Source organism: Capra hircus, assembly GCF_001704415.2.
Source record: "Capra hircus breed San Clemente chromosome X unlocalized genomic scaffold, ASM170441v1, whole genome shotgun sequence".
NCBI classification, from domain to species: Eukaryota; Metazoa; Chordata; class Mammalia; order Artiodactyla; family Bovidae; genus Capra; species Capra hircus.
The window spans coordinates 21,449,477-21,474,715 of NW_017189516.1; the positions used below are offsets into that span (position 1 = coordinate 21,449,477).

At 39.1% G+C, this 25,239-nt stretch overlaps 1 pseudogene; it reads right to left on the reverse strand.

Moving 5' to 3' along the window:
- Positions 1-222: 222 nt before the first annotated feature.
- Positions 223-24,963, reverse strand: LOC102178343 (annotated as a pseudogene).
- Between the last annotated feature and the right edge of the window lie 276 nt (positions 24,964-25,239).

The following is a 25,239-nucleotide window of genomic DNA, read 5'->3' on the forward strand; positions in this document are numbered from 1 at the left end:
GGTTGTTAAAGGAGAATTCTAAAACAGTTTAAGCAATTATATGCCTTTATAGTCCATTTGATTAGTGACTTTTGGCATTTGCAGAGTGATTGAGACATGGCTTGCTTTAGAAGCATCAAAACAAGGGGGCATGTATGTTTTGGAGCCTTTTCTAGTTGTTGTTTTTGTTACTTGGTAGCCATCTGGTGGTGCTTCACATTGATTGTGGGAAACATGCTGCACTCAATTGAACTCAAATATAAATTCTTTTGTTTGAAGGTTGGCTGTTGGATCAAAGTTGTAAGTAACTCCTTGTGTTGCTTCACAATGAGGCTAGGATTTTCATCAATATCGTTGCCAGAGAAATACTGATCTATGATTTCAAATGCTAAATATATGTCTTCATTTTTATATTGCTGTAAAACTTCTCCAAACCACTGCATTCTTTATTACTTCAGCTATCATGCTTGCTTGATCACTAGCCATTATAGACCATCTAAAACCACCTGAAAAACTTGAGAATCTTTTACTGAAAGTAAATTAGAGAAAGGCGGTATTGTGCTGTACTCAACTTGATATTTTTTGCCACTTATTATTAAGCTGCTAATTGCCCCCAAAGCTCCCTTTTGTGTTCCAAAGTCCCCCTTAGCAAGCTTATAAATAATCATAGGATTAATCCAGCATCTATTACAGCTTGAACTTTTTGCTGGTTGCCTGCTGTAATGTTGGAAAGGAATCACACTGCTTCCTTATTTATCTTCTCCTTTGGAAGTGATAAGATATTTGGAAATGTGACAGGACATTGCAGTTGAGAACAACCTGGGTCTGCTCGTTGGCACCTGTCCCTATGTTGCCAACTGCTCTGAGTGCTGCTGTTTGAACTTTCATTTCCTGATGGCTCAGAAGGGGCACAATAAATGCCACAGCCCTTGAATCAATAGCCATCTGTATCTGCTCTTTAACTCCATCTATCAGATGTGACAGCACCCAAACAGTATTCACAAGAGTGTCTATGTCCATATGATATATTAAGACACACAATCCTGGCAAAATCTCCAGACTCTCTACATAGGTGATAGAGTCGGTCCTTATTTCTGCAGAGACTGAAAATAACCCATAAGACATTCCAAAAGAAGGCAATAGAAGATGGCAGAGGAATAGGATGGTGAGACCAATTTCTCCCCCACAAATTCATTAAAAGAACATTTAAACACTTAGTAAATTCCACAAAACAACTTCTGAATGCCGGCAAAGGACATCAGGCACCCAGAAAAGCAGGTAGTAAAAAATATAAAAGACAAAAAAGGAGACAAAAGAGGTAGGGAAGGAGCTTCATCCCAAGAAGGGAGTCTTAAAAAGAGAGAAGTTTCCAAACACCAGGAAACACTCTCACTGCCGAGTCTGTGGCGAGCCTTGGAAGCACAGAGGGCAACATAACAGGGAGGAAAAATAAATAAATAATTAAAACCCACAGATTAGGAGCCCAATGGAAACTCCCCCAGTGGAGAAGCAGCACAGATGCCTGCATCTGCCACTAGCAAGTGGGGACTGGGCAGGGAGGGGCAGGCTGTATTGCTTAGAGTAGGGACCAGGCCTGAATGCCCCGAGGGCAATCTGAAGGAACTAACTTGGGCTAGCAAACCAGACTGTGGGATAGCTACCACGCAAAAAGCCCTAACCTAAGACACCGCCAGACCCACACACAGAACAAAGGACTGAACAGAACTAGCTGGCTTCAGACCATCCCCCTCTGGTGACAGGCAGCCAGAGCCAGAAGAGGGCAACTGCAGCCCCAGAGAGACATTATCTACCAAGCTGCAAGCAGGCTTCTTTGCTAACTAAGACTTCCTGGGGTTCTTGACAGTCAACATTTGCCTGAGAAGGTGCGCCAGTTGTACACCCAGAAAAATGAATGGCAAGGATGGGGGAGGTGATAAGTCACAGCGACTGCACTCGCCAAACACCTCATCACCTGAGCTGCTCGGACCTAGGAAGGGTACAAAACGCAGGCCCAACCGAGTCTGCACCTCTGAGGACTACCCAAGTGCCTGAACCTGAGCAGATTAGACCTGGGAGGTGCATGCAGCACAGGGCCGGCCTCGCATGGTTCCTGGCGGAGCAACCTAGAGCCTGAGCTGTGTGGGCAGAGAGGGCACACGCGCCATGAGCAGGGGCAGGCCCAGTGTGTCTGAGACACTGTGAGCACATACCAGTGTTATTTGTTTGCAGTGTCCCTCCCTCCCCACAGTGCGACTGAAAAAGTGAGCCTAAAAATAGTGTCCACCACTGCCCCCCTTGTGTCAGGGTGGAAATCAGACACTGGAGACCAGCAAACAGAAGCTAAAACAGGGAACCACCTTAGAAGTGACCGTTGCAATAGATGACAATGCTGTAGTTAGTACTGACTACATAAGAAGGGGCCTATAGATCTTGAGAAATATAAGCCGGACTAAGGAACTATCCGAAAATGAACTGACCCCACACTGCCCACAACAACACCAGAGAAATTCCTAGATATATTTTTACAATTTTTATAATCATTGTTCTTTTTCTTTTTTTAAAAAAAAACTTTAGATCCTCTATTACTCCTTTAATTTTCATTTTTATAACCTACTATTACTTAAAAAAAAACCCTATTTTTTTTTAGCAAACTTCATATATATATATATTTAAATAATTTTTGTGAACTTTTTTCTTCTTCTTTTCTTTAATATTGTAATTTTCAAAATCCAACCTCTACTCTAGATTTTTAATCTTTACTTTTTGGTATATGTTATCAATTTTATACCTTTAAGAACCCAATCTTCAGTACACATTTTTACATGGAAGTGAGATTACTGGCTTGACTGCTCTCTCCCCCTTTGGAATCTCCTTTTTCTCCAGCAGATCGCATCTGTCTCATCCCTCCCCCTTCTCTTCTCTACCCAACTCTGTGAATCTCTTTGTGTTCCAGATGGTGGAGAACACTTAGGGAATTGATTACTGACTCGATCTGTCTCTCTCCTTTTGATTCCCTCCGTTTATCCTCCTGGCCACCTCTGTCTCCTTCCTCCCTCTTGTCTTCTCTGTATAACTCCGTGAACATCTCTCAGCAGTCCAGACTGTGGAGCACACATAAGGAACTCATTACTGGCTAACATGCTCTCTCCTCTTTTAATTCCACCTCATGTCATTTGGGTCAACTCTAACTCCCTCCTCCCTCTTCTCTTCTCCATGTAACTCTGTGAATCTCTCTGGGTGTCCCTTACCATGGAGAAACTTTTCATCTTCAAACTAGATGTTTTATCACTGGAGCTGTATAGGAGAAGTCTTGAGACTACTGTAAAAATAAGACTGAAAACCAAAAGCAGGAGGCTTAAGTCCAAATCCTGAGAACACCAGAGAATTCCTGACTCCAGGGAACATTAATTGATAGGAGCTCATCAAATGCCTCCACACCTGCACTGAAACGAGGAACCACCCAAGGCCCAACAAGTTCCAGAGCAAGACATACCATACAAATTCTCCAGAAACACGGGAACACAGCCCTGAGCTTCAATATACAGGCTGCCCAAAGTTACTCCAAAACCATCGACATCTCATAACTCATTACTGGACACTTCATTGCACCCCAGAGAGAATAAATCCAGCTCCACTCACCAGAACACTGATACAAGCTTCCCTAACCAAGAAACCTTGACAAGCCACCTGTACAACATCACACACAGCGAGGAAACTCCACAATAAAGAGAACTCCACAAACTGCCAGAATACAGAAGGGCCACCCCAAACTCAGCAATATTAACAAGATGAAGAGACAGAGGTATATCCAGCAGGTAAAGAACAGGATAAATGCCGACCAAACCAAACAAAAGAGGAAGAGATAGGGAATCTACCTGATAAAGAATTCTGAATAATGATAGTGAAAATGATCCAAAATATTGAAATCAAAATGGAATCACAGATAAATAGCCTGGAGACAAGGATTGAGAAGATGCAAGAAAGGTTTAACAAGGACCTAGAAGAAATAAAAAAGAGTCAATATATAATGAATAATGCAATAAATGAGATCAAAAGCACTCTGGAGGCAAAAAATAGTAGAATAATGGAGGCAGAAGATAAGATCTGTGAAGTAGAAGATAGAATGGTAGAAATTAATGAATCATAAAGGAAAGAAGAAAAATGAATTAAAAGAAATGAGGACAATCTCAGGGACCTCCGGGACAATATTAAACCCTCCAACATTTGAATCATAGGAGTCCCAGAAGAAGAAGACAAAAAGAAAGACCATGAGAAAATACTTGAGGAGATAATAGTTGAAAACGTCCCTAAAATGGGGAAGGAAATAATCACCCAAGTCCAAGAAACCCAGAGAGTCCCAAACAGGATATATCCAAGGTGAAACACCCCAAGACACATATTAATCAAATTAACAAAGATCTAACACAAAGAACAAATATTAAAAGCAGCAAGGGGAAACCAACAAATAACACACAAGGGGATTCCCATAAGGATAATAGCTGATCTTACTATAGAAACACTTCAGGCCAGGAGGGAATGGCAAAACATACTGAAAGGGATGAAAGAAAATAACCTACAGCCCAGATTACTGTACCCAGCAAAGATCTCATTCAAATATGAAGGAGAAATCAAAAGCTTTACAGACAAGCAAAAGCTGAGAGAAATCAGCAGCACCGAACCAGCTTTCCAACAAATGCTAAAGGATCTTCTCTAGACAGGAAACACAAAAAGGGTGTATAACCTCGAATGCAAAACAATAAAGTAAATGGCAAAGCGATCATACTTATCAAAAAAACAATACAATATTATAAAGTAATTAACCTTCAATTAAAATAAATAAATTTATATTTTTTAAAAATAATAATTGCCTTAAATATAAATGGGTTGAATGCCTCAACCAAAAGACAAAGACTGGCTGAATGGATACAAAAACAAGTCCCCTATATATTTTGTCTACAAGAGACCCACCTCAGAACAAAGGACACATACAGACTGAAAGTGAAGGGCTAGAAAAAGATATTCCATGCAAACAGAGACCAAAAGAAAGCAGGAGTTGCAATACTCATATCAGATAATATAGACTTTAAAACAAAGGCCGTGAAAAGAGGCAAAGAAGGACACTACATAATGATCAAAGGATCAATCGAAGAAGAAGATATAAATATATATGCACCCAACATAGGAGCACTGCAACTCAGTTCAGTTCAGTTCAGTTCAGTCACTTAGTCGTGTCCGACTCTTTGCGATCCCATGAATCACAGTACGCCGGGCCTCCCTGTCCATCACCAACTCCCAGGGTTCACTCAGACTCACGTCCATGGAGTCAGTGATGCCATCCAGCCATCTCATCCTTTGTCGTCCCCTTCTCCTCCTGCCCCCAATTCCTCCCAACATCAGTCTTTTCCAATGAGCCAACCCTTTGCATGAGGTGGCCAAAGTACTGGAGTTTCAACTTCAGTATCATTCCATCCAAAGAAATCTCAGGGCTGATCTCTTTCACAATGGACTGGTTGAATCTCCCTGCAGTCCAAGGGACCCTCAAGAGTCTTTTCCAACACCACAGTTCAAAACCATCAATTCTTTGGTGCTCAGCTTTCTTCACAGTCCAACTCTCACATCCATACATGACTACTGGAAAAACCATAGCCTTGACTAGACAGATCTTGTTGGCAAAGTAATGTCTCTGCTTTTGAATATGCTATCTAGGTTGGTCATAACTTTTCTTCCAAGGCGTAAGCATCTTTTAATTTCATGGCTGCAATCACCATCTGCAGTGATTTGGGAGCCCCCCAAAAATAAAGTCTGCCTCTCTTTCCACTGTTTCCCCATCTATTTCCCATGAAGTGATGGGGCCAGATGCCATGATCTTCTTTTTCTAAGTGTTGAGCTTTAAATCAACTTTTCTACTCTCCTCTTTCACTTTCATCAAGAGACTTTTTAGTTCCTCTTTACTTTCTGCCATATGGGTGGTGTCATCTGCATATCTGAGGTTATTGATATTTCTACCAGTAATCTTGATTCCAGCTTGTGTTTCTTCCAGTCCAGTGTTTCTCATGATGTACTCTGCATAGAAGTTAAATAAGCAGGGTGACAATATACAGCCTTGATTTTCCTATTTGGAACCAGTCTGTTGTTCCATGTCCAGTTCTCACTGTTGCTTCCTGACCTGCATAAAGATTTCTTAAGAGGCAGGTCAGGTGGTCTGATATTCCCATCTCTTTCAGAATTTTCCACAGTTTATTGTGTTCCACACAGTCTAAAGCTTTGGCATAGTCAATAAAGCAGAAATAGATGTTTTCCTTGAACTCTCTTGCTTTTTCCATGATCTAGCAGACGTTGGCAATTTGATCTCTGGTTCGTCTGCCTTTTTTAAAACCAACTTGACGAGCGCGAAAAGGAAGAGTTGGAGAACCCCAGAGTTAGTAGAAGGAAAGAAATCTTAAAAATTAGGGCAGAAATAAATGCAAAAGAAACAAAAGAGACCATAGCAAAAATTAACAAAGCCAAAAGCTGGTTCTTTGAAAGGATAAATAAAATTGATAAACCATTAGCCAGACTCATCAAGAAGCAAAGAGCGAAAAATCAAATCAATAAAATTAGAAATGAAAATGGAGAGATCACAACAGACAACACAGAAATACAAAGGATCATAAGAGACTACTATGAGCAGTTGTATGCCAATAAAATGGACAACGTGGAAGAAATGGACAAATTCTTAGAAAAGTACAATTTTCCAAAACTGAACCAGGAAGAAATAGAAAATCTTAACAGACCCATCACAAGCACAGAAATTGAAATGGTAATCAGAAATCTTCCAGCAAACAAAAGCCCAGGTCCAGACGGCTTCACAGCTGAATTCTACCAAAAATTTCGAGAAGAGCTAACACCTATCCTCCTCAAACTCTTCCAGAAAATTGCAGAGGAAGGTAAACTTCCAAACTCATTCTATGAGGCCACCATCACCCTAATACCAAAACCTGACAAAGATGTCACAAAAAAGGAAAACTACAGGCCAATATCACTGATGAACATAGATGCAAAAATCCTCAACAAAATTCTAGCAATCAGAATCCAACAACACATTAAAAAGATCATACACCATGACCAAGTGGGCTTTATCCCAGGGATGCAAGGATTCTTCAATATCCGCAAATCAATCAATGTAATTCACCACATTAACAAACTGAAAAATAAAAACCATATGATTATCTCAATAGATGCAGAGAAAGCCTTTGACAAAATTCAACATCCATTTATGATAAAAACTCTCCAGAAAGCAGGAATAGAAGGAACATACCTCAACATAATAAAAGCAATATATGACAAACCCACAGCAAACATTATCCTCAATGGTGAAAAATTGAAAGCATTCCCCCTAAAGTCAGGAACAAGACAAGGGTGTCCACTTTCACCGCTACTATTCAACATAGTTCTGGAAGTTTTGGCCACAGCAATCAGAGCAGAAAAAGAAAGAAAAGGAATCCAAATTGGAAAAGAAGAAGTAAAACTCTCACTGTTTGCAGATGACATGATCCTCTACATGGAAAACCCTAAAGACTCCACCAGAAAATTACTAGACCTAATCAATGAATATAGTAAAGTTGCAGGATATAAAATCAACACACAGAAATCCCTTGCATTCCTATACACGAATAATGAGAAAGTAGAAAAAGAAATTAAGGAAACAATTCCATTCACCATTGCAACGAAAAGAATAAAATACTTAGGAATATATCTACCTAAAGAAACTAAAGACCTATATATAGAAAACTATAAAACACTGATGAAAGAAATCAAAGAGGACACTAATACATGGAGAAATATACCATGTTCATGGATCGGAAGAATCAATATAGTGAAAATGAGTATACTACCCAAAGCAATTTACAAATTTAATGCAATCCCTGTCAAGCTACCAGCCACATTTTTCACAGAACTAGAACAAATAATTTCAAGATTTGTATGGAAACACAAAAAACCTCGAATAGCCAAAGCAATCTTGAGAAAGAAGAATGGAACTGGAGGAATCAACTTGCCTGACTTCAGGCTCTACTACAAAGCCACAGTCATCAAGACAGTATGGTACTGGCACAAAGACAGACATATAGATCAATGGAACAAAATAGAAAGCCCAGAGATAAATCCACACATATATGGACACCTTATCTTTGACAAAGGAGGCAAGAATATACAATGGAGTAAAGACAATCTCTTTAACAAGTGGTGCTGGGAAAACTGGTCAACCACTTGTAAAAGAATGAAACTAGATCACTTTCTAACACCGTACACAAAAATAAACTCAAAATGGATTAAAGATCTAAATGTAAGATCAGAAACTATAAAACTCCTAGAGGAGAACATAGGCAAAACACTCTCAGACATAAATCACAGCAGGATCCTCTATGATCCACATCCCAGAATTCTGGAAATAAAAGCAAAAATAAACAAATGGGATCTAATTAAAATTAAAAGCTTCTGTACAACAAAGGAAAATATAAGCAAGGTGAAAAGACAGCCTTCTGAATGGGAGAAAATAATAGCAAATGAAACAACTGACAAACAACTAGTCTCAAAAATATACAAGCAACTTCTGCAGCTCAATTCCAGAAAAATAAACGACCCAATCAAAAAATGGGCCAAAGAACTAAATAGACATTTCTCCAAAGAAGACATACGGATGGCTAACAAACACATGAAAAGATGCTCAACATCACTCATTATTAGAGAAATGCAAATCAAAACCACAATGAGGTACCACTTCACACCAGTCAGAATGGCTGCGATCCAAAAATCTGCAAGCAATAAATGCTGGAGAGGGTGTGGAGAAAAGGGAACCCTCCTACACTGTTGGTGGGAATGCAAACTAGTACAGCCACTATGGAGAACAGTGTGGAGATTCCTTAAAAAATTGCAAATAGAACTACCTTATGACCCAGCAATCCCACTTCTGGGCATACACACGGAGGAAACCAGAATTGAAAGAGACACATGTACCCCAATGTTCATCGCAGCACTGTTTATAATAGCCAGGACATGGAAACAACCTAGATGTCCATCAGCAGATGAATGGATAAGAAAGCTGTGGTACATATACACAATGGAGTATTACTCAGCCGTTAAAAAGAATTCATTTGAATCAGTTCTGATGAGATGGATGAAACTGGAGCCAATTATACAGAGTGAAGTAAGCCAGAAAGAAAAACACCAATACAGTATACTAACACATATATATGGAATTTAGGAAGATGGCAATGACGACCCTGTATGCAAGACAGGAAAAAAGACACAGATGTGTATAACGGACTTTTGGACTCAGAGGGAGAGGGAGAGGGTGGGACGATTTGGGAGAATGGGAATTCTAACATGTATACTGTCATGTAAGAATTGAATCGCCAGTCCATGTCTGACGTAGGGTGCAGCTTGCTTGGGGCAGGTGCATGGGGATGACCCAGAGAGATGTTGTGGGGAGGGAGGTGGGAGGGGGGTTCATGTTTGGGAACGCATGTAAGAATTTAAGATTTTAAAATTTAAAAAAAAAATAAATTAAAAAAAAATAAAAAAATAAAACCAACTTGAACAACTGGAAGTTCACGGTTCACATATTGCTAAAGCCTGGCTTGGAGAATTTTGAGCATTACTTTACTAGCATGTGAGATAAGTGCAATTGTGCAGTAGTTTGAGCATTCTTTGGCATTGCCTTTCTTTGTGCTTGGAATGAAAACTGACCTTTTCCAGTCCTGAGGGCAGTGCTGAGTTTTCCAAATTTGCTGATATATTGAGTGCAGCACTTTCACAGCATCATCTTTTGGGATTTGAAATAGCTCCACTGGAATTCCATCACCTCCACTAGCTTCGTTCATAGTGATGCTTTCTAAGGCCCACTTGACTTCACATTCCAGGATGTCTGACTCTAGGTGAGTGATCACACCATTGTGATTATCTTGGTCATGAAGATCTTTTTTGTAAAATTCTTCTGTGTTTTCTTGCCACCTCTTTTTAATATCTTCTGCTTTTAAGGCCATACCATTTCTGTCCTTTACAGAGCCCATCCTTGCATGAAATGTTCCCTTGGTAGCTCTAATTTTTTTGAAGAGATCTCTAGTCTTTCCCATTCTATTGTTTTCCTGTATTTTTTTTTGCATTGATCGCTGAAGAAGGCTTTCTTATCTCTCCTTGCTATTCTTTGGAACTCTGCATTCAGATGCTTGTATCTGTCCTTTTCTCCTTTGCTTTTCACTTCTCTTCTTTTCACAGCGATTTATAAGGCCTCCCCAGACAGCCATTTTGCTTTTTTGCATTTCTTTTCCATGGGGATGGTCTTGATCCCTGTCTCCTGTATAATGTTATGAACCTCATTCCATAGATCATCACGCACTCTATCAGATCTAGGCCCTTAAATCTATTTCTCACTTCCACTGTGTAATCATAAGGGATTTGATTTAGGTCATGCCTGAATGGTCTAGCGGTTTTCCCTACCTTCTTCAATTCAAGTCTGAATTTGGCAATAAGGAGTTCATAGTCTGAGCCACAGTCAGCTCCTGGTCTTGTTTTCGTTGACTGTATATAGCTTCTCCATCTTTGGCTGCAAAGAATATAATCAGTCTGATTTCGGTGTTGACCATCTTGTGATGTCAATATGTAGAGTCTTCTCTTGTGTTGTTGGAAGAGGATGTTTGCCATGATCAGTGCATTTTCTTGGCAAAACTCTATCAGTCTTTGCCCTGCTTCATTCCACATTCTAAGGCCAAATTTGCCTGTTACTCCAGGTGTTTCTTGACTTCCTACTTTTGCATTCCTGTCCCCTATAATGAAAAGGACATCTTTTTGGGGTGTCTGTTCTATAAGATCTTGTAGGTCTTCATAGAACCGTTCAACTTCAGCTTCGTCAGCATTACTGGTTGGGGCATAGACTCGGATTACCGTAATATTGAATGGTTTGCCTTGGAAACGAACAGAGATCATTCTATCATTTTTGAGATTGCATCCAAGTACTACATTTCAGACTCTTTTGTTGACCATGATGGCTACTTCATTTCTTCTGAGGGATTCCTGCCCACAGTAGTAGATATAATGGTCATCTTAGTTAAATTCACCAATTCCAGTCCATTTTAGTTCGCTGATTCCTAGAATGTCGACGCTCAGTCTTGCCATCTCCTGTTTGACCACTTCCAATTTGCCTTGATTCATGGACCTGACATTCCAGGTTCCTATGCAATATTGCTCTTTACAGCATTGGACCTTGCTTCTATCACCAGTCATATCCACAGCTGGGTATTGTTTTTGCTTTGGCACCATCCCTTCATTCTTTCTGGAGTTATTTCTCCACTTATCTCCAGTAGCATATTGGGCACCTATTGACCTGGGGAGTTCCTCTTTCAGTATCCCATCATTTTGCCTTTTCATACTGTTCATGGGGTTCTCAAGGCAAGAATGCTGAAGTGGTTTGCCATTCCCTTCTCCAGTGGACCACATTGTGTCAGACCTCTCCACCAGGCTCGCCTGTCTTGGGTGGCCCTACAGAGCATGGCTTAATTTCATTGAGTTAGACAAGGCTGTGGTCCTAGTGTGATTAGATTGACTAGTTTTCTGTGATTATGGTTTCAATGTGTCTGCCCTTTTGCAACACCTACCGTCTTACTTGGGTTTCTCTTGCCTTGGACATAGGAGATCTCTTTACGGCTGCTCCAACAAAGCACAGCCACTGCTCCCTACCTTGGACATGCGATATCTCCTCACTGCTGACCCTCCCGACCTTGAACGTGAAATAGCTTCTCTAGGACCTCCGGTGCCTGCGCAGCCACTGCTCCTTGGACGTGGGGTCACTCCTCCTGGCTGCTGCCCCTGGCCTTGGCCAGGGGTAGCTCCTCTCAGCTGCTACTGCACTTTCACAGCCTGGCACTCTCTGCCAGTGTCCCTACCTTGGACACAGCGTAATTCCTCTCGGCTGCCACCCCTGACCTCGGACACGGGGTAGCTCCTCTAGGCACTGCAATATGTAAGACAAATGCTAACAAGTATGAAAGGGGAAATTAATAATAACACAATAATAGTGGGAGACTTTAATACCCCACTCACACCTATGGATAGATCAACTAAACAGAAAACTAACAAAGAAACACAAACTTTAAATGATACAATAGACCAGTTAGACCTAATTGATATCTATAGGACATTTCACCCGAAAATAATGAATTTCACCTTTTTCTCAAATGCTCACAGAACCCTCTCCAAGATAGATCACATCCTGGACCATAAATCTAGCCTTGGTAAATTCAAAAAACTTGAAATAATTCCAAGAATCTTTTCTGACCACACTGCAGTAAGGTTAGATCTCAATTACAAGAGAAAAACTATTAAGGATTCCAAAATATGGAAGCTGAATATCATGGTGCTGAATAACCAACAAATCACTGAAGAAATCAAAAAAGAAATAAAAATATACATAGAAACTAATGAAAATGAAAACACAACAAACCAAAACCTGTGGGACATTGTAAAAGCAGTGCTAAGGGGAAAGTTCATAGCAATACAGGCATACCTCAAGAAACAAGAAAAAAGTCAAATAATCTAATGCTACACCTAAAGCAATGAGAAAAGGAAGAAATGGAGAACCCCAGGGTTAGCAGAATGAAAGAAATCTTAAAAATTAGGGCAGAAATAAATGCAAAAGAAACAAAAGAGACCATAGCAAAAATCAACAAAGCCAAAAGCTGGTTCTTTGAAAGGATAAATAAAATTGACAAACCATTAGCCAGACTCATCAAGAAACAAAGGGAGAAAAATGAAATCAATAAAATTAGAAATGAAAATGGAGAGATCACAACAGACAACACAGAAATACAAAGGATCATAAGAGACTACTATCAGCAATTATATGCCAATAAAATGGACAACATAGAAGAAATGGACAAATTCATAGAAAACAACTTTTCAAAACTGGACCAGGAAGAAATAGAAAATGTTAACAGACCCATCACGAGCATGGAAATTGAAGCTGTAATCAGAACTCTTCCAGCAAACAAAGCCCAGGTTCAGACGGCTTCACAGCTGAATTCTACCAAAAATTTCGAGAAGAGCTAACACCTATCCTACTCAAACTCTTCCAGAAAATTGCAGAGGAAGGTAAACTTCCAAACTCATTCTATGAGGCCACCATCACCCTAATACCTAAACCTGACAAAGATGCCACAACAAAAGAAAACTACAGGCCAATATCACTGATGAGCATAGATGCAAAAGTCCTTAACAAAATCCTAGCAATCAGAATCCAACAACACAATAAAAAGATCATACACCATGACCAAGTGGGCTTTATCCCAGGGATGCAAGGATTCTTCAATATCCGCAAATCAATCAATGTAATACACCACATTAACAAATTGAAAAATAAAAGCCATATGATTATCTCAATAGATGCAGAGAAAGCCTTTGACAAAATTCAACATCCATTTATGACAAAAACTCCAGAAAGCAGGAATAGAAGGAACATACCTCAACATAGTAAAAGCTATGTATGACAAACCCACAGCAAACATTATCCTCAATGGTGAAAAATTGAAACCATTTCCCCTAAAGTCAGGAACAAGACAAGGGTGCCCACTGTCACCACTACTATTCAACATAGTTTTGGAAGTTTTGGCCACAGCAATCAGAGCAGAAAAAGAAAGAAAAGGAATCCAAATTGGAAAAGAAGAAGTAAAACTCTCACTGTTTGCAGATGACATGATCCTCTACATGGAAAACCCTAAAGACTCCACCAGAAAATTACTAGAGCTAATCAATGAATATAGTAATGTTGCAGCATATAAAATCAACACATAGAAATCCCTTGCATTCCTATACACTAATAATAAGTGAAAGAAAGAGAAATTAAGGAAACAATGCCATTCACCATTGCAATGAAAAGAATAAAATACTTAGGAATATATCTACCTAAAGAAACTATAGACCTATATATATAAAACTATAAAACACTGGTGAAAGAAATCAAAGAGGACACTAATAGATGGAAAATTGTACCATGTTCATGGATCTCAAAAATCAATGTAGTGAAAATGAGTATACTACCCAATGCAATCTACAGATTCAATGCAATCCCTATCAAGCTACCAATGGTATTTTTCACAGAGTTAGAACAAATAATTTCACAATGTGTATGGAAATACAAAAAAAAAAAAAACAAAACAACAAAAAACAAAAAAAATACAACCTCGAATAGCCAAAGCAATCTTGAGAAAGAAGAATGGAACTGGAGGAATCAACCTGCCTGACTTCAAGCTCTACTACAAAGCCACAGTCATCAAAAAAGTAGGGTACTGGCACAAAGACAGAAATATAGATCAATGGAACAAAATAGAAAGCCCAGAGATAAACCCATGCACCTATAGACACCTTATCTTTGACAAAGGAGGCAAAAAGATACAATGGATTAAAGACAATCTCTTTAACAAGTGGTGCTGGGAAAACTGGTCAACCACTTGTAAAAGAATGAAACTAGAACACTTTCTAATACCATACACAAAAATAAACTCAAAATAAATTAAAGATCTAAACGTAAGACCAGAAACTATAAATCTCCTAGAGGAGAACATAGGCAAAACTCTCTCCGACATAAATCACAGCAGGATCCTCTATGACCCACCTCCCAGAATATTGGAAATAAAAGCAAAAATAAACAAATGGGACCTAATTAAAATTAAAAGTTTCTGCACAACAAAAGAAACTATAAGCAAGGTGAAAAGACAGTCTTCAGAATGAGAGAAAATAATAGCAAATGAAGCAACTGACAAACAACTACTCTGAAAATATACAAGCAACCCCTGTAGCTCAATTCCAGAAAAATAAACGACCCAATCAAAAAACGGAACAAAAACCAAAATAAACATTTCTCCAAAGAAGGCATACAGACTGCTAACAAACACATGAAAAGATGCTCAATATCTCTCATTATCAGAGAAATGGAAATCAAAACCACAATGAGGTGCCATTTCATGCCAGTCAGAATGCCTGTGATCCAAATGTGTACAAGCAATAAATGCTGGAGAGGATGTGGAGAAAAGGGAAACCTCTTACACTGTTGGTGGGAATGCAAACTAGTACAGCCACTATGGAGAACAGTATGGAGATTCCTTAACAAACTGGAAATAGAACTGCCTTATGACACAGCAATCCCACTGCTGGGCATAAACACCAAGGAAACCAGAATTAAAAGAGACACATGTACCCCAATGTTCACTGTGGCACTGTTTGTATAAATGGATAAGAAAGCTGTGGTACATATACACAATGGAGAATTACTCAGCCATTAAAAAGAATACATTTGAATTAGTTCTAATGAGGTGGATGAAACTGGAGCCGATTATACAGAGTGAAGTAAGCCAGAAAGAAAAACATCAATACAGTATACTAATGCATATATATGGAATTTAGAAAGATGGTAATCAGTTCAGTTCAGTTCAGTTCAGTTGGTCAGTCGTGTCCAACTCTTTGCGACCCCATGAATCACAGCACGTCAGGCCTCCCTGTCCATCACCAACTCCCGGAGTTCACTCAGACTCACGTCCATCGAGTCCATGATGCCATCCAGCCATCTCATCTCTGTTGTCCCCTTCTCCTCCTGCCCCCAATCCCTCCCAGCATCAGAATCTTTTCCAATGAGTCAACTCTTCGCATGAGGTGGCCAAAGTACTGGAGTTTCAGCTTTAGCATCAGTCCTTCCAAAGAAATTCCAGGGTTGATCTCCTTCAGAATGGACTGGTTGGATCTCCTTGCAGTCCAAGGGATTCTCAAGACTCTTCTCCAACACCACAGTTCAAAAGCATCAATTCTTCGGCGCTCAGCCTTCTTCACAGTCCAACTCTCACATCCATACATGACCACAGGAAAAACCATAGCCTTGACTAGACAGACCTTAGTCGGCAAAGTAATGTCTCTGCTTTTGAATATACTGTCTAGGTTGGTCATAACTTTTCTTCCAAGGAGTAAGCGTCTTTTAATTTCATGGCTGCAATCACCATCTGCAGTGATTTTGGAGCCCCCCAAAATAAAGTCTGACACTGTTTCCACCGTTTCCTCATCTATTTCCCATGAAATGATGGGACCAGATGCCATGATCTTCGTTTTCTGAATGTTGAGCTTATTGATATTTCTTCCAGCAATCTTGATTCCAGCTTGTGTTTCTTCCAGTCCAGCGTTTCTCATGATGTACTTTGCATAGAAGTTAAATAAGCAGGGTGACAATATACAGCCTTTACATACTCCTTTTTCTATTTGGAACCAGTCTGTTGTTCCATGTCTAGTTCTCACTGTTGCTTCCTGACCTGCATACAGATTTCTCAAGAGGCAGGTCAGCTGGTCTGGTATTCCCATCTCTTTCAGTATTTTCCACAGTTTATTGTGATCCACACAGTCAAAGGCTTTGGCATAGTCAATAAAGCAGAAATAGATGATTTTCTGGAACTCTTTTGCTTTTTCCATGATCCAGCGGATGTTGACAATTTGATCTCTGGTTCCTCTGTCTTTTCTAAAACAAGCTTGAACATCAGGGAGTTCACCGTTCATGTATTGCTGAAGCCTGGCTTGGAGAATTTTGAGCATTACTTTAGTAGCATGTGAGATGACTGCAATTGTGCGGTAGTTTGAGCATTCTTTGGCATTGTCTTTCTTTGGGATTGAAATGAAAACTGACCTTTTCCAGTCCTGTGGCCACTGCTGAGTTTTCCAAATTTGCTGACATATTGACTGTAGCACTTTCACAGCATCATCTTTCACGATTTGAAACAGCTCAACTGGAATTCCATCACCTCCACTAGCTTTGTTCTTAGTGATGCTTTCTAAGGCCCACTTGACTTCACATTCCCAGATGTCTGGCTCTAGATGAGTGATCACATCATCATGATTATCTGGGTCGTGAAGATCTTTTTTTGTACAGTTCTTCCGTGTACTTCGTACAGTTCTTCCGAATATTGCCACCTCTTCAATGGTAACCCTGAATGCGAGAGAGCAAAAGAGACACAGATGTATAGAACAGTTTTGGACTCTGTGGGAGAGGGAGAGGCTGAGATGATTTCGGAGAAAGGCATTGAAACATTTATAATATCATATAAGAAACCAATCTCCAGTCCAGGTTTGATGAAGGATACAGGATGCTTGGGGCTGGTGCACTGGGATGACCCAGAGAGATGATATGGGGAAGGAGTTGTAAGGAGGGTTCAGGATTGGGAACACGTGTACACTCGTGGTAGATTCATGTTGATGTATGGCAAAACCAATACAATATTGTAAAGTAATTAGCCTCCAATTAAAATAAATAAATTTAAATTAAAAAAAATAAAAATAAAACCCCATCCTGGCAGAACTTAACTGTGTGCTCATCACGAGCATCAGACCCCAGACTAAAATAAAGAAACAAACAAAAAAGAAAACAGAAGAAGGCAATAAGAATGGAGGGACTGATGAAGGACAGAGCGTTTTGACAACTCTCAGTGAACATGACATAATCTCTACTCTGAGGATCATCACCTACAAAATATCCCAAAGCCCATACTGCTTGTTCACAAACATTTTGATGTGGCTGAAAGAAGTCTTAGAAAAAGAGGTACAGCATTAAACTTTATGATAGTTTGAGTCTGTGCAGAAGTTCCTGATGCTATATTAGTTAACATTTATGCAGCTTCAGACTGTAATGAAGGATTATTATCCCTTTCTAGACACTTCACTAGAATTGTAACATCCAAGGTTTTATTAGGTCATCACCTGTTGGATTTCTGTCACTGGATAAAAGTTTTCTTGCAACCTGTATAGCACTCAACTGGGCCACTGAGTATTTATCATTTGTGGCATTCTGCATTATGGCTTCTAGTATTATACTGTGTGCTTTAAAATCAGCATCAACATCTGAATCTTCTAAATTTTCTTCTTGGGGAACATTTCGTTTTTTCAGTAATTGTTCATCTCTTTTGTTCTTTTGCAGTTGAACAGTCATTTCATTTCTGTATCTTCACATTGTCCACATCATGGCCCTTATTCTTAAAGCTCTTGATGTGGTGGTTCTCCAAGCTGGGGTTCTCAACTATGGCTGTTTGCTGGCTCCATCTGCAGCTGTGTCACAGCAGTAGTGGAGGCAGTGAGTCTCAGTAAGGGAAGGGGAGGTGGAGGGCGAGAGGGGAAGAGAGGGAAAGGGGGAGAGGAGTGCATATTACTCTATGCTGCCAAGCACTGGCAGCAGTCTTTGAGTGGTAAAAGCTCATGCTCCCACTGTGGGATCCTGGTCCTTGGTTCTAGAGGGAGCAGAGAAGACCTTATTTGCAAAGTATTATATATGTCTGTTCTAAGTTTTCTGAGGTCTACTTGAAGGACTAATGCAAGGAACTTGTCTCTATTTTGCCTAACTTAGAATTCAGGTCACACTAAGTTTCACCACAGGCTTAGCATAAACCTGACTAAGTGTTAGATTGCCCCAGCACAAAAGCAATCTGTAAGGACTGCGAGAGGTGTTTAGGGTTTTGTTTTGTTTTGAAAGAGGCTGTTTTTATTTTTTCTTCTTCTTTTTAAAAATATTTATTTAGCCGCATTAGGTCTTAGTTGCAGCACACAGGATCTTCCATGTGTCATGTGGGAACTTTTGGTGTGGCATATGGACTCTGAAGTTGTGCCATGCACAGGCTCAGTATTTGTGGCATGCAAGCTTAGTTTCTTTGTGGCATGTGGAATTTTAGTTCCTGACCAGTGATTGAACCCGTGTCTCCTGCATTGTAAGGCAGATTATTTATTGGCTGTGCTGGCTCTTTGTTGTTGCTTGTGGGCTTTCTTTAGTTGCGGCAAGCATGGGCATCTCATTGTGGTGACATTGAGCCCTGCAGAGCACAAGCTCTAGGCACATAGGCTTCAATAGTTGTGGCACACAGGCTTAGTTTACCAAGGCATGTGGGATCTCCTTGGACTAGGGTTTGAACCAGTATCTCCTGCATTGCAAGATGGATTCTTAACCACTGGACCACCAGGAGAATCCTGAGGGTGCTTTTCTTTTATTATTGGCATTTAATTTTGTTTTTAGCTCCTAGCATTCAAGGAAATCTCTGTCAAAACACAAGTCAAACAAGAGCTAAAGGAATAGATACCTCAGAGACCATTCATGAAAAGGAATACAATCTTTTCAAAAATAGCTTTGAGTACTCACTGAATATATGGATTACTCCAGCTTTCCAACAAAGGCTGCAACAACACAGCAAACCCTGAGAAAGATTGCCAGAGTTACCATATTACAACAATCAAACGTTCAGTTTTTAACAACAACAAAATCACAGGATATACAAGGCAATGGGAAAGTATGGCCTATTCAAAGAATAAAATTGATGAACAGAAATGAAATTAAGATATGAAACTTACTAGACAAAGACTTCAACACAACTATATTAAATATGATCAAAATGCTAAAGGAAAACATGGAGAAAGAACTAAAGATAATCAGGAAGAAAATGTAATCAAAATGTTTTGGACATAAATAAAAAAGAAATTATTAAAAAGAACTAAATAAAAATTCTGGAGTTAAAAAGCAGAGAATCTGAAAAACAATTTAACTGAGGGATTCAATAACATATTTAATCAGGGAGAAATAAGAGTCAGTGAATTAAAGGTAGGCCAATTGAAATTCATAAAGTGAGAAATTTATAAAGTGGAAAGAAAAAATGATAATGAAAAGTGAGCAGAACCAAAAGGACCTGAAGTAAATCAAGTGACCAACACAAACATTATGGGAGTCTTAGAGGGAGAAATGAGAAACAAAGGAGAAGAATACTGGAAGAAATAGTGTTCAAAAACTTCCCAAATCTAGTGAAAGACATAAGTTTACAAATCAAGAACCTTGACAAATTCCAACTACAGTAAATTCAAAGATATACACAGTTTTCTTTCACACTGAGGCTACTTATTTTAGGGCACAAAGGAAAGGCTTCAAAAGGGGGAATTTACCCAGCTGAGAATGGGGAATCTTCCCCCAGCACATGCACATGACACACCCATTGCACTGCAGCCTGCAAAAACACAGGTTTGATCCCTGGTCCAAGAAGATCCAACCTGCCATGAAGCAACTAAGCCTGTGCACCACAACTGTTGAGCCTGTACTCTAGAACTTGGGAACCACAACTACTGAAGCCTGCACACTGGAGAGTTCATTCTCCACAACAAGAAAAGCCACCAAAAGGAGAAGCCCACACACTTCAAGGAGAGTACCCTCCACTTGCAACTACAGAAAAGCCCATGCAGCAAAAAGGACCCAGCACAGTCAAAAAAAAACAAAAAACAAAAAACAAAAAACAACAACAACAGGACAATACTGCATATACAGACTGTGTCACATGGACTCTTCCTTTTTTATTCCATTCAACCAGCTTAGAAGGGTTTCAATAACAGTATTTATAAATTTCCAGAGATCAAGCCCTGAGCTTTTGGAGTGGGAGCACTGACTCCAAGACCTTAGACTACCAGAGAACTAACCTTAAGGAGTATCAAATAGTGAGAAATCACACAAAGGAAATCACTTGAACAAGACCTGACGTCACCTGGCCACCAGTAGCAAACTGTGCACTATGCCTCATCTAAACAACAAAGAAAACAAAAAATATAAACCCAATCATCAGCAGACAGGATTGCCACCTCACTCAGCCTTGCTCATCAGAGGAAAAACACACAAACAAACAAAGAAAAACTCGGCACAAATATCACCCTATGAAAAGCTTATACAAAACATTGGACCATACTTAGGAGGACAGAAACCAAAAGGAAAAAGAATTCAACCTTGAAGCCTGGGAAAAAGAGATATCAAACACAACAAGTTAAAAAAAAAAAAAAAAAAAACCCTGAAAATGCAGATAAATACTAAACAAATGAAGGAACAAACTAGAAACATAGAAGTCCAAATAAATGAAGAGGAAATAGGCAAATTACCTGGAAAAGAATTAAGAATAATGATAGCAAAGATGATCAAAAACCTTGAAAACAAAATGGAAAAAATGCAAGAATCAATTAAGACCTAGAACAACTAAAGAACAGACATACAGAGATAAACAACACAATTACTGAAACTGAAAACACTCTAGAAGGAATCAATAGCAGACTATCTGAAGCAGAAGAACAAATCAGTGAGCTGCTAGACAAAATGCTGGAAATGACTTCTGAAGAGAAGAATAAAGTAAAAAGAATGAAAAGAACTGATGATGGTCTCAGAGACTTCTGGGACAATATCAAACACAACAACATTCAAATTACAGAGGTCTCTTAGAAGAAGAGAAAAAGAAAGGGCATGAGAATATTTTTGAAGAGACTACATTTGAAAATTTCCCCAACATAAAAAGGAAATAGTCAATCAAGTCCAAGAGGCACAAAGAGTCCCATACAGGATAAACTCAAGGAGAAACATGCCAAGACACATACTAATCAAACTAACAAAGACTAAACACAAATAAATAATATTAAAAGCAGCAAGGGAAAAGTAACAAGAAACAGACAAGGGAAACCCCATAAGCTTAACAGCTGATCTTTCAACAGAAACTCTGCAGGCCAGAGGGGAATGGCAGGACCCTTATGGCAGAAAGTGAAGAGGAGCTAAAAAGCCTCTTGATGAAAGTGAAAGAGGCGATTGAAAAAGTTGGCTTAAAGCTCAATATTCAGAAAACGAAGATCATGGCATCTGGTCCCATCACTTCATGGGAATTAGATGGGGAAACAGTGGAAACAGTGTCAGACTTTATTTTTTGGGGGGCTCGAAAATCACTGCAGATGATGACTGCTGCCATGAAATTAAAAGACGCTTACTCCTTGGAAGAAAAGTTATGACCAACCTTGATAGTATATTCAAAAGCAGAGGCATTACTTTGCCGACTAAGGCCCGCCTAGTCAAGGCTATGGTTTTTCCTGTGGTCATGTATGGATGTGAGAGTTGAACTGTGAAGAAGGCTGAGTGCCAAAGAATTGATGCGTTTGAACTGCGGTGTTGGAGAAGAGTCTTGAGAATCCCTTGGACTGCAAGGAGATCCAACCAGTCCATTCTGAAGGAGATCAACCCTGGGATTTCTTTGGAAGGAATGATGCTAAAGCTGAAACTCCAGTACTTTGGCCACCTCATGCGAAGAGTTGACTCATTGGAAAAGACTCTGATGCTGGGAGAGATTGGGGGCAGGAGGAGAAGGGGACGACCCAGAATGAGATGGCTGGATGGCATCATGGACTCGATGGACATGAGTCTGAGTGAACTCCGGGAGATGGTGATGGACATGGAGGCCTGGCGTGCTGCGATTCTTGCAGTCGCAAAGAGTTGGACATGACTGAGCAACTGAACTGAACTGAACTGATTTACAGCAGTGAAAAGGAAAAATCTACAACCAAGATTACTTTATCTGGCAAGGATCTTATTTAAAATTGATAGAGAAATAAAAAGCTTTTCAGACAAGCAAAAGTAAAGAGAATTCAGTACCACCAAATCAGCTTTACAACAAATGTTAAAGGGACTTATATAGTCATGAAATACAAGAGAAGAAAAAAGATCCACAAAATCAACCCCAAACAAGTAAGAAAATGGCAATAGGAACATATATATCAATAATTACTTTAAATCTTTGAATGTAAATGCATTAAATGCTCCAACCAAAAGACACAGACAGGCTGAATGGATATAAAAACAAGACCCATATATATGCTCTCTACAAGAAATCCACTTCAGACCTCAAGACACATATAGACTGAAAGGGAGAGGATGGAAAACTATATTCCATGCAAATGAGAAGTAAAAGAAAGTTGGAGTAGCAATCCTCATATCAGATAAAATAGACCTTAAAATAAAAAAGTTTACAAGAGATAAGGAAGAACACTACATAATAATCAAGGGATCAATCCAAGACAAAGACATGACAATTGTAAATATCTATGCACCCAATATAGGAGCACCTCAATACATAAGACAAACAGTAACAGACATAAAAGGGGAAATTGACAGTAACACAATCATAGTAGGAGACTTTAACACCCCACTTACACTAATGAACAGATCATCAAAACAGAAAACTAATAAGGAAACACAAGTCATAAATGATACATTAGATGAGATGGATCTCATTGATATCTTCAGGACATTCCATCCAAATGCAGAACACTACACTTTCCTTTCAAGTGCACATGGAGCATTCTCTAAGATAGACCACATCTTGGCTCACAAATCAGTTCAGTTCAGTAGCTCAGTCATGTCCGACTCTTTGCAACCCCATGAACCGCAGCATGCCAGGCCTCCCTGTTGCTCACCAACACCCGGAGTCCAACCAAACCCAGGTCCATTGAGTCAGTGATGCCATACAACCATCTCATCCTCTGTCATCCCCTTCTCCTCCTGCCCTCAATCTTTCCCAGCATCAGGGTCTTTTCAAATGAGTTAGCCCTTCACATCAGGTAGCCAAAGTACTGGAGTTTCAGCTTCAATATCAGACCTTTTAATGAACACCCAGGACTGATCCCCTTTAGGATGGACTGGTTGGATCTCCTTGAAGTCCAAGGGACTCTCAAGAGTCCTCTCCAACACCAGTTCAAAAGCATCAATTCTTCAGCACTTAGCTTACTTTATAGTCCAACTCTCATATCCATATATGACCATTGGAAAAACCATAGCCTTGACTAGACGGACCTTTGTCTGACCTTCAGGTCACAAATAAAACCTCAGTAAATTTAAGAAAATTGAAATCATACCGAGCATCTTCTCTGACTACAAAGCTATGAGACTAGATATCAATTACAACCAAAAAAATTGTAAGAAACACAAACACATGGAGATTAAACAACACGTTTCTAAATAAACAACAGATTATTGATGAAATCAAAGGGAAATAAAACAAAAATTCTTGTAACAAATGGCAATGGAAACACGACAACTCAAAACATATGGGAAGCACCAAAAGCAGTTTTAAGAGGGAAATTTATAGCAATACAATCCTACCTCAAGAAACAAGAAAAACATCGAAGAGACAACCTAACTTTACACCTAAAACAACTGAAAAAAGAAGAACAAAAAACCCTCAAAATTAGTAGAAGGAAATAAATCATAAAATTATAGCAGAAATAAATGAAAAAAAAAGAGAGAAACAATAGTAAAGATTAATAAAACTGAAAGCTGGTTCTTTGAGAAGATAAACAAAATTGACAAATCTTTAGCCAGACTTCTTAAGAAAAAAAAAAAAAGAGAAGAATCAAATCAACAAAATTAGAAATGAAAAAGGAGAGGTTACAACAGACAATGCAGAAACAAAAAGGATTATAAGAGACTATTATGAACAAATATGTGTTAATAAAATGGATAACCTAGAAGAAATGGACAAGTTCTTAGTAAAGTTCAATCTTCCAATATTGAACCAAGAAGAAATATAAATTATGAAAAACCTAATTACAAATACTGAAATTGAAGCTGTGATCCAAAATCTCCCAAAAAAACAAAAGCTCAGGACCAGAGGGAGTCACAGAAGAATTCCATCAAACATTTAGAGAAGAGCTAATGACTATCTTTCTAAAACTCTTTCAAAAAATTACAAAGGAAAGAACACTTTGAAACTTATTCTATGAGGCCACCATCACCCTGATACCAAAACCAGTGAAAGACAACACAAAAAGAGAAAACTACAGGCCAATATCATTGATGAACATAGCGGCAAAAATCCTCAACAAAATTTTAGCAAACAGAATTCAGCAACACATCAAAAAGCTCATACACCATGATCAATTTGGGTTTATTCCAGGGATGCAAGTATTCTTCATTGTATGCAAATCAATCAATGTGATACACCATGTTAACAAATTGAAAGATAAAAACCATATGATCATCTCAAAAGATGCAGAAAAAGCCTTTGACAAAATTCAGCACCCATTTATTATTAAAACTCTTCAAAAAATGGGCATAGAAAGAACCTACCTCAACATAGTAAAGGCCACATATGACAAGCCTATTCCAAACATTATTCACAATGGTGAAAAACTGAAAGCATCCTCCCTAAGATCAGGAATAAGACAAGTGTGTCCACTCTCACCACTATTATTCAACATAGTTCTGGAAGTCCTAGCTACAGCAATCAGAGAAGAAAAAGAAATAAAAGGCATCCAAATCAGCAAAAGAGAAGTAAAGCTCTCACTGTTTGCAGATGACATTACACTGTACATAGAAAACCCTAAAGATAGTATCAGAAAATTACTAGAGCTAATCAGTGAATTTAGCAAAGTCATAGGATACAAAAT